This window comes from Mytilus trossulus, chromosome 9 (genome assembly GCF_036588685.1).
Source record: "Mytilus trossulus isolate FHL-02 chromosome 9, PNRI_Mtr1.1.1.hap1, whole genome shotgun sequence".
Taxonomy (NCBI): domain Eukaryota; kingdom Metazoa; phylum Mollusca; class Bivalvia; order Mytilida; family Mytilidae; genus Mytilus; species Mytilus trossulus.
Genome location: NC_086381.1, coordinates 68,111,285 through 68,124,328, shown reverse-complemented (window position 1 = coordinate 68,124,328; position 13,044 = coordinate 68,111,285).

Sequence of the window (13,044 nt, the reverse complement as noted above, 5' to 3'; positions counted from 1 at the left end):
CAGTGATTCCTAAACTGCACAGTTATAAAATTATTTGGTAAACAACTATCAGGCCATACAACACAAATAAAGCCAACATAAATAAACATAATAATTACAATATCATAACACCTCCCCCTTAAAAGAAGTTTTAGTGTAACAAAAACTTATCACGAATAATATGGACAAAAATACATTATATATACAAAGTGATTTAATAAGCTCTAGATAAAGCATCAGCTATTACATTATCTTTACCCTTAATATGTTTTACAATTACATCATATTCCTGTAACAATAAACTCCATCTAGTCAACCTCTGATTCTTGTTTCTCATTTTTATGCATGAAGGTGAGAGGATAATGATCAGTATAAACAAGAATGGGATATACAGTGGGATTCAAATATACATCAAAATGTTGAAGTGCTGACAACATTGCAAAACACTCTTTTTCAATAGTTGAATAATTTTTCTGATGTTTATCTAATTTCTTAGAAAAATAGGATATAGGTTTTTCAACATTATCATCTGTCTCTTGATATAAAACAGCTCTTATTCCTACGTCGCTTGCATCAACGGCAAGTTTAAATTGTTTTTCAAAGTCTGGAGTAATCAGAACTGGACTATTAATTAAAAGTGATTTGCTATTTTCAAAAGCTTTTTGACAATTTTCGCTCCAGATAAATTTAGAATCTTTCCGTAAAAGATGAGTCAATGGTTGAACAACAGTAGCAAAATTTGAACAAAATTTTCTGTAAAATCCAATCATGCCTAAATATCTCATAAGTTGTTTTCTATTTGTAGGAGGTGGAAATTTGGAAATATCTTCCACTTTAGCCATAATAGGTTTTACCTGACCTTGGCCAACTGTATGCCCTAAATAATCAACAGTGGCCTGACATAATTCACTTTTACCAAGATTAACAGTCAAATTTGATTTTGACAATCTATCAAAAGTATCATACAAATGTGTTAATTGCTGTTCCCAGCTATCACTACATACAATAAGATCATCAATATAAGCATAACAACAGTCTAAATCTTTTATAACATTATTGATCATTCTTTGAAATGTAGCTGGAGCACTTTTCATGCCAAATGGCATTACAGTATATTGAAATAAGCCATCTGGTGTAACAAAAGCTGATATTTCACGAGCTCTCTGTGTCAATGGAACTTGCCAATAACCTTTCAATAAATCAAATTTGCTCACAAATTTTGCTTGACCAATATTGTCAATACAATCGTCTATCCTTGGAATCGGATAGGAATCAGATTTTGAGACTGAATTTACTTTTCTGAAATCAGTCACAAAACGAAAAGTATTATCTGGTTTTGGCACAAAGAGACAAGGAGAGCTCCATTCACTGTTATTCGGCTCAATAATATCATTGTCAAGCATATATTTAATTTCTTTTCTCATAACTTCAAGTTTGAGTGGATTGAGCCTGTAAGGATGTTGCTTAATTGGAGAAGCATCTCCGACATCAACATCATGACAAACAGCAGTGGTTTTGTTTGGCACATCTGGAAAAAGATTTTTAAAAGAAAATACCAAAGTTTTTATTTCTTCTCTACGATCAAAAGACAGATGTGCAAGTTTTGAATCTAAATTTGACAAAATTTCTGCATTTTTCAATCTAACTGTCTCTTCCATAGATTTAGAACTAAAAGGTTGTTCAATTACATCTGGTTTGTCATGATTGTTCTCAAATTGAACCATGCCTAAAGTGGCAACTGGTTTACTATCACATACATTAGTACGCTCAAAATATGGTTTTAACATATTAATATGACACACTCTATTTTGTTTGCGCCGACCTGGAGTTTTTACAATATAATTCAAATCATTAATTTTACTCTCTATTGTATAAGGACCACAATATTTAGCCTGTAAAGGATGTCCAGGGACTGGCAGAAATACAAGTACCTTATCACCAGGCTCAAAAACTCTGTCCCTGGCATCTTTATCATACCATGTTTTCATCTTGTTCTGTACATTTTTCAAGTTTTTCTGAGCAATTTGACAAGCAGTATACAGTTTTTCTTTAAATCTAGATACATAGTCTAAAAGATTCAAGTCAGTATGTTCAGTAAGCCACTTTTCCTTAATCATTTTTAACGGTCCCCTTACAGTATGACCAAATACCAACTCAAAGGGACTAAATCCAAGGGATTCTTGAACAGCCTCTCGGACCGCAAAAAGTAGAAAGTGAACTCCATCATCCCAGTCTCTGTCAAATTGAAGACAAAAAGTTCTAATCATGTTCTTCAATGTTTGATGAAAACGTTCTAAGGCACCTTGAGATTCTGGATGATAAGCACTTGATCTGTATTGAGCAATCCCTAACTGGTACACGACTTGTTGAAATAAACCTGATATGAAATTTGATCCCTGGTCGGACTGTATAGACTTAGGAAGTCCTACTAATGTGAAAAATTTGATCAGAGCTTTGACGATCGTCGGTGTCTTGATATTTCTGAGCGGAATAGCTTCAGGAAAACGAGTAGATGTACACATGATCGTCAAAAAAATACGCATTTCCGGTCTTGGTCTTTGGTAAAGGTCCAACGCAGTCAATTAGAACTCTGCTGAAAGGTTCGTCAAAGGCTGGAATAGGCAGAAGTGGTGCTGGTGGTATTTTCTGGTTAGGCTTACCAACAACCTGGCATATATGACATGATTTGCAGTATTCTGCGACATCATTTCTTAGTCTGGGCCAGTAGAAATGCTGCAAGATCTTAAGGCAAGTCTTCCTTATACCTAAGTGTCCAGCCAAGGGGGTGTCATGGGCAAGACCAATAATTTCTTGTCTATAAACTTTAGGCACCACCACTTGGTATCGCACTCTCCATTCCTCCTCTGGGGTAGCATCAGGAGGCCTCCACTTCCTCATTAAAATACTGTCCTGATGGTAATAGCATTCGGCCACTTTGTCTGCTTTCTCCTGTGGTTGAGCCCTCTGGCTGAGCTGAAGAACCTCAGGGTCTTTATGTTGTTCTTCGAGTAAATTCTTTCGGTCTAATGAATGGCTGTTTACATCTGGCCATGGCATAATAACATTTTTGTTAACACTAGGTGGTTTTATAATGGCCTTTTCTGAGTTACCAGGATCTTCAATATCAGCTATAAAAGTGTCAGAAAGGTCCATGTAATCAAATTTGTCTTCATTTTGTTGTTTTCTAGCCATCGCCCTTGTAACAACACAAGCTGGATACAATTCAGTATCATCTTCAGGTGATTTAACATCCACCACCGGTTCACTGGTAACAATTGGTTCAGCAACCACTTTGTTCCTAGCTAGATCATTTCCTAGCAATAATGTAACACCCTCAACAGGGAGATTAGGACGAACACCCACAATAACTGGTCCAGTTATCAAATCTGACTTCAGATAAATACGATGGAGAGGAACATCTATACAACCTAACTCTACACCTTGTAACAAAACGGAGGAACCAACAGAAGTATTCTCGGACAAAGGCAACACACCTTCTAACAATAAAGTCTGAGAAGCTCCAGTGTCCCGTAAAATCTTAATAGGCTGAAGAGTGGTATCATCAACAATAGAAACAAACCCATCAAACATAAAGGGTTTGTATTCCTCCATGTAATCACAAAAACTGGACTTAAAAGCCTGACGCGCAGGGCATTCCAATGTACTGGTAATATAAGGTGTCGTACAAGCACTGGTCTTCGGCTTATTATCTCGTTCATTCTTCTTCTGGAGTCTAAAACAATCAGCCATCAGGTGACCAATCTTCTTACAATAAGCACAAGTCAGTGACTTCTTCTCAAAAGTATCAAATTTTGGACTAGACATATTATAACTGGACTGACTCTTATTCTGTGGAACAGGCTTACTATCAGTATGCTCAGTGCTTTGATTTTTGTAATTTCCACTGGAAGTATTAACATTTTGACCCTTGAAACTTCTTTTATGTAAAAGAGTATAATTATCTGATATAACAGCTGCATCATGTATTGACTCAACAGTTTTGTCGTCTAAATGTGTTTTTAAGTCTAAATGAACACATTGTTTGAACTCTTCCAATAACATCAATTGTCTTAGGTTATCAAAATTGTTATCTGTTTTCTTTGACGTAAGCCAGTTATCAAATAGATCTTCTTTTTCCCGAGCAAATTCCACAAATGTTTGTGAATCAAATTTTTTATAAGATCTAAATTTCTGTCTATATGCTTCTGGTACTAGTTCATAAGCTTTCAAAACTTCCTGTTTTACCATATCATAATCGGAACTTTTTTCTGATGGAAGTGCGGAATATATTTCAGCGGCCTTACCCTCAAAAACACTTTGCAGCATCGTAGTTCAATATGGCTTTGGCCATTTCAAATTATTTGCAATTTTCTCAAACTGTGGAAAATATTTATCAACTGGTTTTTCACAAAATTTCGGAACCAAACGTATATTTTTTGCTGCATCAAAATAATCTGATTTTGAGTGAACTTTAGTGTTGCTTTCTTCTTTGACCATTTCAATCTTCAGTTTTTCCATCTCTAGCCTTTCTCTCATTTCTAGTTCTTTTAATTTTAATTCATCTTCTTTTATTTTTTTTCTCTCCTTCATTTCCAATTCTTTTAATTTAAATTCATATTCATTTTCTTTTTTCTCCATTTCTAACCTTTCCTTCATTTCCAGTTCTGCCTGTTTTAATTTAAATTCATCTTCTTTTCTTTTCTCCATCTCCTTCATTTCCATTTCTTTTAATTTAAGTTCATGTTCTAATTCAAGCTGTTTTAACTTAAAGGCGTCAACATTTTTAACCTTAAGATCAAGAGCCTCTTCACCTAAAATTTCTGCGTCAACTAATTTGTCTATAACCAAATTTTTTATAATTTGTTTTCTCATAGATACTTTAAAAACTAATTTCAGTTGTTTAGCAAGCAACTTTAATTCCTCTTTCTTTAAATTATCAAAACTCTCCAGGTCTGGCGTTTTCAAAAATTTACCAGCATCAAATGCCATTTTGTAGAATTTTGTTGGCTAGTTATAATAAAAATATTAAACAAATTTTGAATAAAATATGTTCAGTATCCCGGACGAGCCCCCAATTTCTGTTACGGCCAGAAATCGCCTTTAAATTGTAGCCAACAAAAGACACAAATCAATAGTAAAATTTAACAATATTTAATATACAAAAGTTTACAAAAGGTATTACACAAATATTATTGTTAACATTACTGTCAAAATATGAGTCCAATCTGTTATCTTTATCTGTATCCGGAAATCTTTCGGAATCCAATTTGAATATTACGTTCACTACTAATGTCACAATCCAGTATGATGTTGTTTGTAGAATAAAAGTGTCAATCCAAATGCTGTGAATACTAATGTCTATCAATGTCTATGTCCAAGTTTAATTATAAGAGTTTAACTTAAGTGTCTGTATATATAGTGTTGTCATGGAAAATTCTATAACACTCTATAATGGAACATTGTGGAAAATCCTGGAAAGTTACAACGGAAGTTTCTGGATTAACGTAGAAGTTTAAATTACGCATCTTTTATAAGGATCATTCTAGAAAGTTCCAATCATTCTGGGATTGTTCCAGTGATTCCTAAACTGCACAGTTATAAAATTATTTGGTAAACAACTATCAGGCCATACAACACAAATTAGGCCAACATAAATAAACATTATAATTACAATATCATAACAATATAGAGTCCATGGTGTTCTTTCGGTTGGATATTGAGTATTCTTGCGTTTTTTTGTACTGCATTTATGTCACGTAGTCATGTAATTTTTGCAATATGTTTTGCCATACAAGTGGGAGGTTTGGCTAGCCATAAAACTATTCAACCAACAATTTTTTTCCTAAAAAGTCCTGTACTAAGTCAAGAATATGGCAATTATAATGAAATAATTCGTTCCTATGTATATTGCATTTGCGTTTTATTTTTTTCACTTTTGTGTTATTCCATGGCGGAATATTTAAAACCTTTTATGATATTTTTGGCACAATATAATGAATTAGAATTTACATTATATGAACTCTATTTAACTTGCTCTCAAACAGTTAAATCGATTATCTTAATTAATTCAGAAATGATGCATTAGCTAAAGTTTAAAAGAGTATTCAAAAATATTTTATCGATATCAATATTTATGTCAGAAATCGAAATTACACAAAAAAACCCAAAGTGGATGAAAATAACATACAACCTCAAACTCAAAAACACAATTTATTGATTTAATCTTCATCTTTATTTAATGAAATGCATATTCTATGTCAAACAACAAAAACTATAGGCAATAATAATTTATCGATTTATTCAGTGAAATGAATTTTCTCATAAAAGTGAGAGGTTTAGCTAGCTATAAACCAGCTTTTAATCCACCATTTTATACATAAAAAAATGCCTGCACAGTGTGTTTGAGATTTTTTATTTTACCATTTGATAACGGGTTTTCCGTTTTGAATTTTCCTCGGAGTTCAGTATTTTTGGGGTTTTCCTTTTTATTCATCTATTCAAACCTGTCTTTCCAAGTACGTCAGACATGCATGTTGTCTGCATAAGAACATCACTATGACTAAAAGAAAAGGTTAAAAAGGCCAAATAAAGTATAGTTTTTACTATTCTCAACATCTGCGTGAGCACCCGCAATCATGCCGGTCTGATGAGGTTCGTGTAGCTAAGACTTTAGTTTTGATGTTGTGTTTGGTAGACTGTAATCTGCCTTCGTCATTTTCAGTTTTTTTTTAACCACGGCTTTATCAGTTTATATTAATAAATTAATACCGTTGGTATACATCAGCGTAAAGCTTCGATGTACGCCGGGCGTTTTAAAAATTCATGTACGCTTCCAATACGCTAGTAAGTTTGGATGCATTCAACCTATCAATCATATCTGTAACGTGTGTACAACGAGCTTTAATTGTGTATTTGGCGTACGCAAAGCGTTAATCGGGCGTTGAAGAAGCGTATGGTTGCATATGCCTGGCATTTGTCTACCGTATATATGAAATGCACGCTACGAAGGAAAAAAGTTTCTTCAACGTATTTGAGACGGGTCTCGGTCATATCTTGGACGTTCTGTTATGGGGTGTTTGTTACAAACACACCAGCATACGTTTTATTTAAAGTCGAACGATCTCGAAGCGTATACAACGTGCCCTAAACGTCTCTGTAGCGCGTTCAACTCGCTTGTAGCGTATGTATAACACGCTTGAGATGGATGAAATTTTTTGTGCTGCATTAAAACTTTCTCGAGTTGTAGCGTATACCTTTTTATTTCGACGTACTTCAAACGTATGCAACGCGAGTTTAACGATTGCTTAGCGTTCCTTTGGTGTGCAACTAACGTATACCTACTCTGTCAATTTTCTCTGCACGCTGGTCTTAACGCCATTGTGTAACGCCGGCATAGGTTTTTATATCAGACTTCTGAAAACTTAAAGATGACACCAATTTGAATGTGATATTTTTGTAAGATAACAGATTGACAATGACATCACTGCACACATTGTGTTTCCTCCTGTATCAATCATTTTTATGCATTGTAGTAAAAAAAGATAATGAAGTTGTCTGAAGTTGTCTAGATTTTGATAAATATAGTATATAACAGTTTATCAACCTCAAATTGAAGGCCGTACGGTGACCTATATTTGTTAATGTCTGAGTCATTTTGGGTTCTTGTGGACAGTTGTCTTATTGGCAATCATACCAAATCTTTTTTATATGTATTTTTCAATTTGTTTAACAGCAAATATAAACAACCCATTCCACAACATCTTTTAGATTAAGAAGTTGTGTTAACAATTTGCAATTATAGTCCAGACTTAAAATATTTGTAATAAGAAGTTGACATGAGTTTAAGTTTTGGGATGGAAAATTGCAAATTAAATATACACTTTAAGAACATTTTTTCTGAATTTCTCTAAAAATATGCAAAAATATGTACTCCCGTAAAATGTTTATCGATTAATTTTATCTAAACATCGCTTTATGCATTTTAGAAATGGCAAAATTCTACACATAGGTTAAATGATAAGCTTAATTTAAAAAACAAATTGTTTTTAGATTATCGTTCAGTATTGACAATAGGCAGAACTGAGTATGTGCTCAGACCTTTTTTGCTTTGTTAACCTTGAAAGAGTTTTTGCGTCCATCAGATTCCGGTTAACGCGTACCTACGTATGTAGAGAAATATTTGTATCACGTTCATATTTCAACTTCAGAGAAACACCAATAAGTATTTATCGGTCATTTGTACATTTTTCCTTTGATGTTCACTCGCTAATTTTTTCGTATCAGTCACTGTTTAAAAACCCAGTGCAATTCACACTTGACACGAGTTCGATTCAGCTGATTAATATCGCTTTCTTGTTAACCAATTACATATTGCGAATGTTTTTGAATATAATTATATATAATACAATGGATTTAGACAGTATTATTCTATTCTTTACTTGAAAACATACACAATTACACATACATTTTTTAAATGATATAACCTTTGAAGACTGTCTGTGAACACAATGAGCACGTCATTTACCCCTACAGTGCAACCGTAAATGATCATTTTGACACATCTTCTTTAAAAGATGATTATGTCCAGCTATATACTCTCAATGATTTATTTTACCATAAAACCCGACAAAAACTTTCAATTTAAATTTTCACAATTCAGAATACTGAATACTGAATTTGAAAATGTTCTCAAATAGAATATCGTATAGAAAATCTGAATGCTGAAAACAATGCAAAATGTAAAGCAATATTTCAACCAAATAATACAGAAAGAGCATAATTTATTGAAAAAGGGGAAAATCAAAACACAACCAGCAAAAATGATTCTACTGTAAAAACATTTAAACCATATATACTAACACAATTTAAAGACACAATTTAATAGATGTGTACCATATCCTAACAGTATGAATATATAAACATGAGACCTTAACAACAGTTTCGGACCTAGATCAATAATCAACATTTTTAGAATATGTAAAACAGATTCAGACTGGACTGCCCTAGACTTGATCATAACAAACAGTTTATCTAATAACTTAGGCTATTATATTTTAAAGTAGACTAAAAAAATTGGCATAAACTGATCCTGCCAGAACAAATTTTAACATTTTAACTATTTATGTGTTCCACTCATCCGAGTTTAAGACACAACCGATTTCGATGCAACGAGAATTGTATCCCTCTACTAGTATAATGATAGTAATAGTAATATGCCAGCTCCAGACCTACCAAACAATGAATGAAAGATTGTGTATTTATCATATGAAAATGAAGCATTATCCCTACTATTAGAGGATTAGTACCATTTCATCATAAAATATACGAAAAAAACACAACCCTTAGCTTGTCAACAACTCATATTAGAATAAATAGGTGTATTTCCGATGTCAAGACCATATGAGAGAATCAATATTCATTTAAAAAAAATACAATCTTTGATGAACTGATAACAGTATTGTACAATTTCTCTTCTGAATAAGTCTGTTTTTGATTAGCTTTTGAACTAAATGGCAACATATTTGTGCTTTTTAATATAATTAGAATATTATCTTTACAGATTATATGGTGTTCACCTGCACATATAATATGTATGCTCGTTGATTTATATTGAGGAATGATGTCCTTGTACTAATGACGCAATAAAGTAAATATTTTGACATGTTTGTGATATCGAGAACCCTGGTCTAATATATTTTTCAGTAAAATATACATTTCTTTTGTTAAAAACAAATTTGTTGTTACATCAACAATCAATTCGAACAAGTTAAATTATATAAACACCATAATATGATAACAAGGGAAAGTCACCCTCTAAAAATGGTTAATGACAATAGGAAATGAAAAATCACTTCTTTTATCGTAAACTTTAAATTAAAGAAATAGATATCAAGATCCAAGAAGGGGCAGTGTTCGTTGATAGGTTTGCTATATTTCAAGTCAGTTCAGCAGGATAAATCTCTTAAGTGTACACAATTCCGTTTAGTTTCTATGGTGGTTTGCTTTGCAATATAATATAATACAATATTTGTATTGTCAATCAAGGACGCCCTAAGAGAGCAGTATAATTACAAACAAAGGAGAAAGACAGATACAAAGCGAAAAACTTTCAAACCATTCATTGATCAAAACAGCAAGCGCCATTTCTGAAAGAAAATGGCGAACCTGCAAAACAATATTGAACACGTTTTATTTATCTGAAAAGGTACATAGTGCGTCGCATTTTAAACAATTACCTCAGTTTATGTATTCGGTGTGATTTTTAAAGGAAGCAAGTTTATTCATGGCGTTGTTAGTTTTTGTTTCGATTTATTAGTAAAAATGTCACATTGATATTTCTGATTTATAGTACATGCAACTTCCATTTATATATTTCTCAGCTACCAGACATAATTAACCTGTATGTCTTAATTTAATAATAACTACACTAATAATTTAAAAACATTAGGAAAAAAAACAAGTGCATCATTTATATTTATCAGACACATCAACATATGACGAATATCAATGACCATATGATATGTATGAGAAACAATAGGAGAGTTCTGAGATAGCTTTTGTTCAGATGGGAATGATGAAAAGCTAACATCGCGTGATATTCTGCTACGCAAATCCCTGTGTATTTTTTGTTAACACAGGCGAATTGAGAAAATGATTTCCAACTGAAATACTCGACCAAGGTGTTCTTGTTTCACTTCCACACCCCGACGAAAACATACTGTATAGTGCACAGGTCAATGTTGATGTTTACCTGCATACAATATTATAAATTATTCATACAAAGCATATATTGCTGACGTAACGGTGTGCCGTTTGTGTTTTATACGAAATAATAAAGACTATCTTGAAACTTAAGTATTGAACATTATAATTTAAAACCTTAACTATCTACCCTGTTGATAGTTTCATACCAGCAACACGTCTGTATATACGTATTCCCCTTCGTATTGCGCTTATCTAACAGGGATCTATTCATCAACATGCATTTTTTTATATAATTATATAGTTTATCGATTGGGTCTATAATATTGGATTTAGATCCCTATATAATTTCTTCAAACTCTCTAAGGCATTATCAGATCTATTTCCCATATCAATGAATTGATACCACACAACATCATAAGGGAGCAACCTTTAAATGTCAAGAGGGGGATCGTGTTATGCTTGAATCAATCACATTTTGTTTTTTAACATTTTTAAAAACTTTGTAAGGTTTGAGGGAAAACTTGATTCAGAACATTTTCTTTGGCATATGCTTGTTATGACCACAATATTTCTTTTAATCAAATTGGGAATCACATTTCTTTTATGCAAAAACAATATGAGCTCCCCCTACCCCTTTGATTTAATTGGTCGATCCGTGATGAAACTATTATGTTCTTACTTATGTTACGTAAATATATTTCAAGATAGTGTGTATATCCTTACACACGAGTAGCATGAGTAGTTTCGCATCGTGATCACAATCTTATTTTCACTTCGCCTTAGGTGTAAATGCACATGAAGAAAAACATTTGACTTGTTCACATTTTGTTCAGACAAATTTGAAAATTGTGTACATTTTATAATGATGTAAATTAAATAAGGTGATTTTGTATTTGACGAAGTCAGAATACATGTTTACCAATTTAAGTATGCACAATTGGAAAATAATAAAACAAAAAAAAAACCCACAAAAAAACACATGATTTACCGTGACAAACTTTAATGTATGTTTCCTGAATAGCCTTAAATCCAATATGTTTAAATGAATAATCTTCAAGAACAGAAAAAAGAATCGAAATGAGAATCCATGAAAACATAATTTGCTCATATAGTGTTACTAAATGTTGGTATTCATTTCAAATACATTAATCAAACGAGATATTTATAAGGCAATCTTACTTCTTCTGCTTTGACAATATTCCTTCCATGAAATTGAAAGATAATCAACAACGTACCTCTCTGTTTTAATGTGAAAATATGGCCGCTACTTTATTGTCGTGTGTTAAAGCCAAAGTTTACCGATTGTCACCTTACGAAACAATCAATAAAAAACATGGCTATTGAGCAGTTGTATAACATGTATAATCAGATAATAGTTTATATCATTAACGATCACTGAATTTTTACGAGAGAGTTTCGCTATGGTCACTAGAATTGCTATTAAATTAGAAAATAGAAATAGAAAATTATAATTATAAAAAAGAAAAGCTATTAATAAAAAATAAACTTCTTCTAAATGTGGACAAATTATAGAAATTTCTTCAGAAAAATTTATATGTACAAACGTTTTATAATACAAACTATCCATTTAGTTATAAAACAAACATATGCATATTTTTTTGTTTGAATTTGAGGTAACATATTTGACTTAAAAGAACATTGAAAACAACTAGAAGTATAGTAATCCAGAAACAGACAAACAAATAACTAGTAGTGAAATGAAAGGGGTTCTAAAAAACTAAAGACCGGCAAATCAAGTGATGCTGATCGCATTATTAATGGAATGATAAATATAAATATAGCAGTAATTTTACAATAAATACTTTAACAAAACTCATTAACTCAATTTTAACATCTTGCTAAAATCAAGAGCAGTGGAACGTCGACTGTGTAATACAAATTTTGTGAATGAATGGATTTTTATTGCAATAGCAACAACATTACTTTAGCATAAAACAAGGCATATACATATACATGTATGCATATATTGATACATTGAGGTATTTTTCGTTGTTTATCTAATGAAATCAATTGAATTTTAAGACTGATTATAAGGTTCAAGCAACAATAGATGCGCAGGTTTGTAAAATGTTTTGTTTTTCTAAGATGGTCACTCTTCAATATTTCTATACGGTTTGGTTTTTAAATATTTTAGAATTTTGTTTTATAATTTCAACTTTTCTTTTAAGATTGGTTTCTAAATATCTGGTAAACGTTTGCCATCAAAATCTTTTCTTTAGGTTTTTTTCAAAACGAGTACGAAACTTCATGTGGTTGATGAATCAAATATTCGACACCAATAATGACTTTTTAATTTGACAGTGAAAAAATCTCCAACTGGTTTTATGCCCTATATAACTA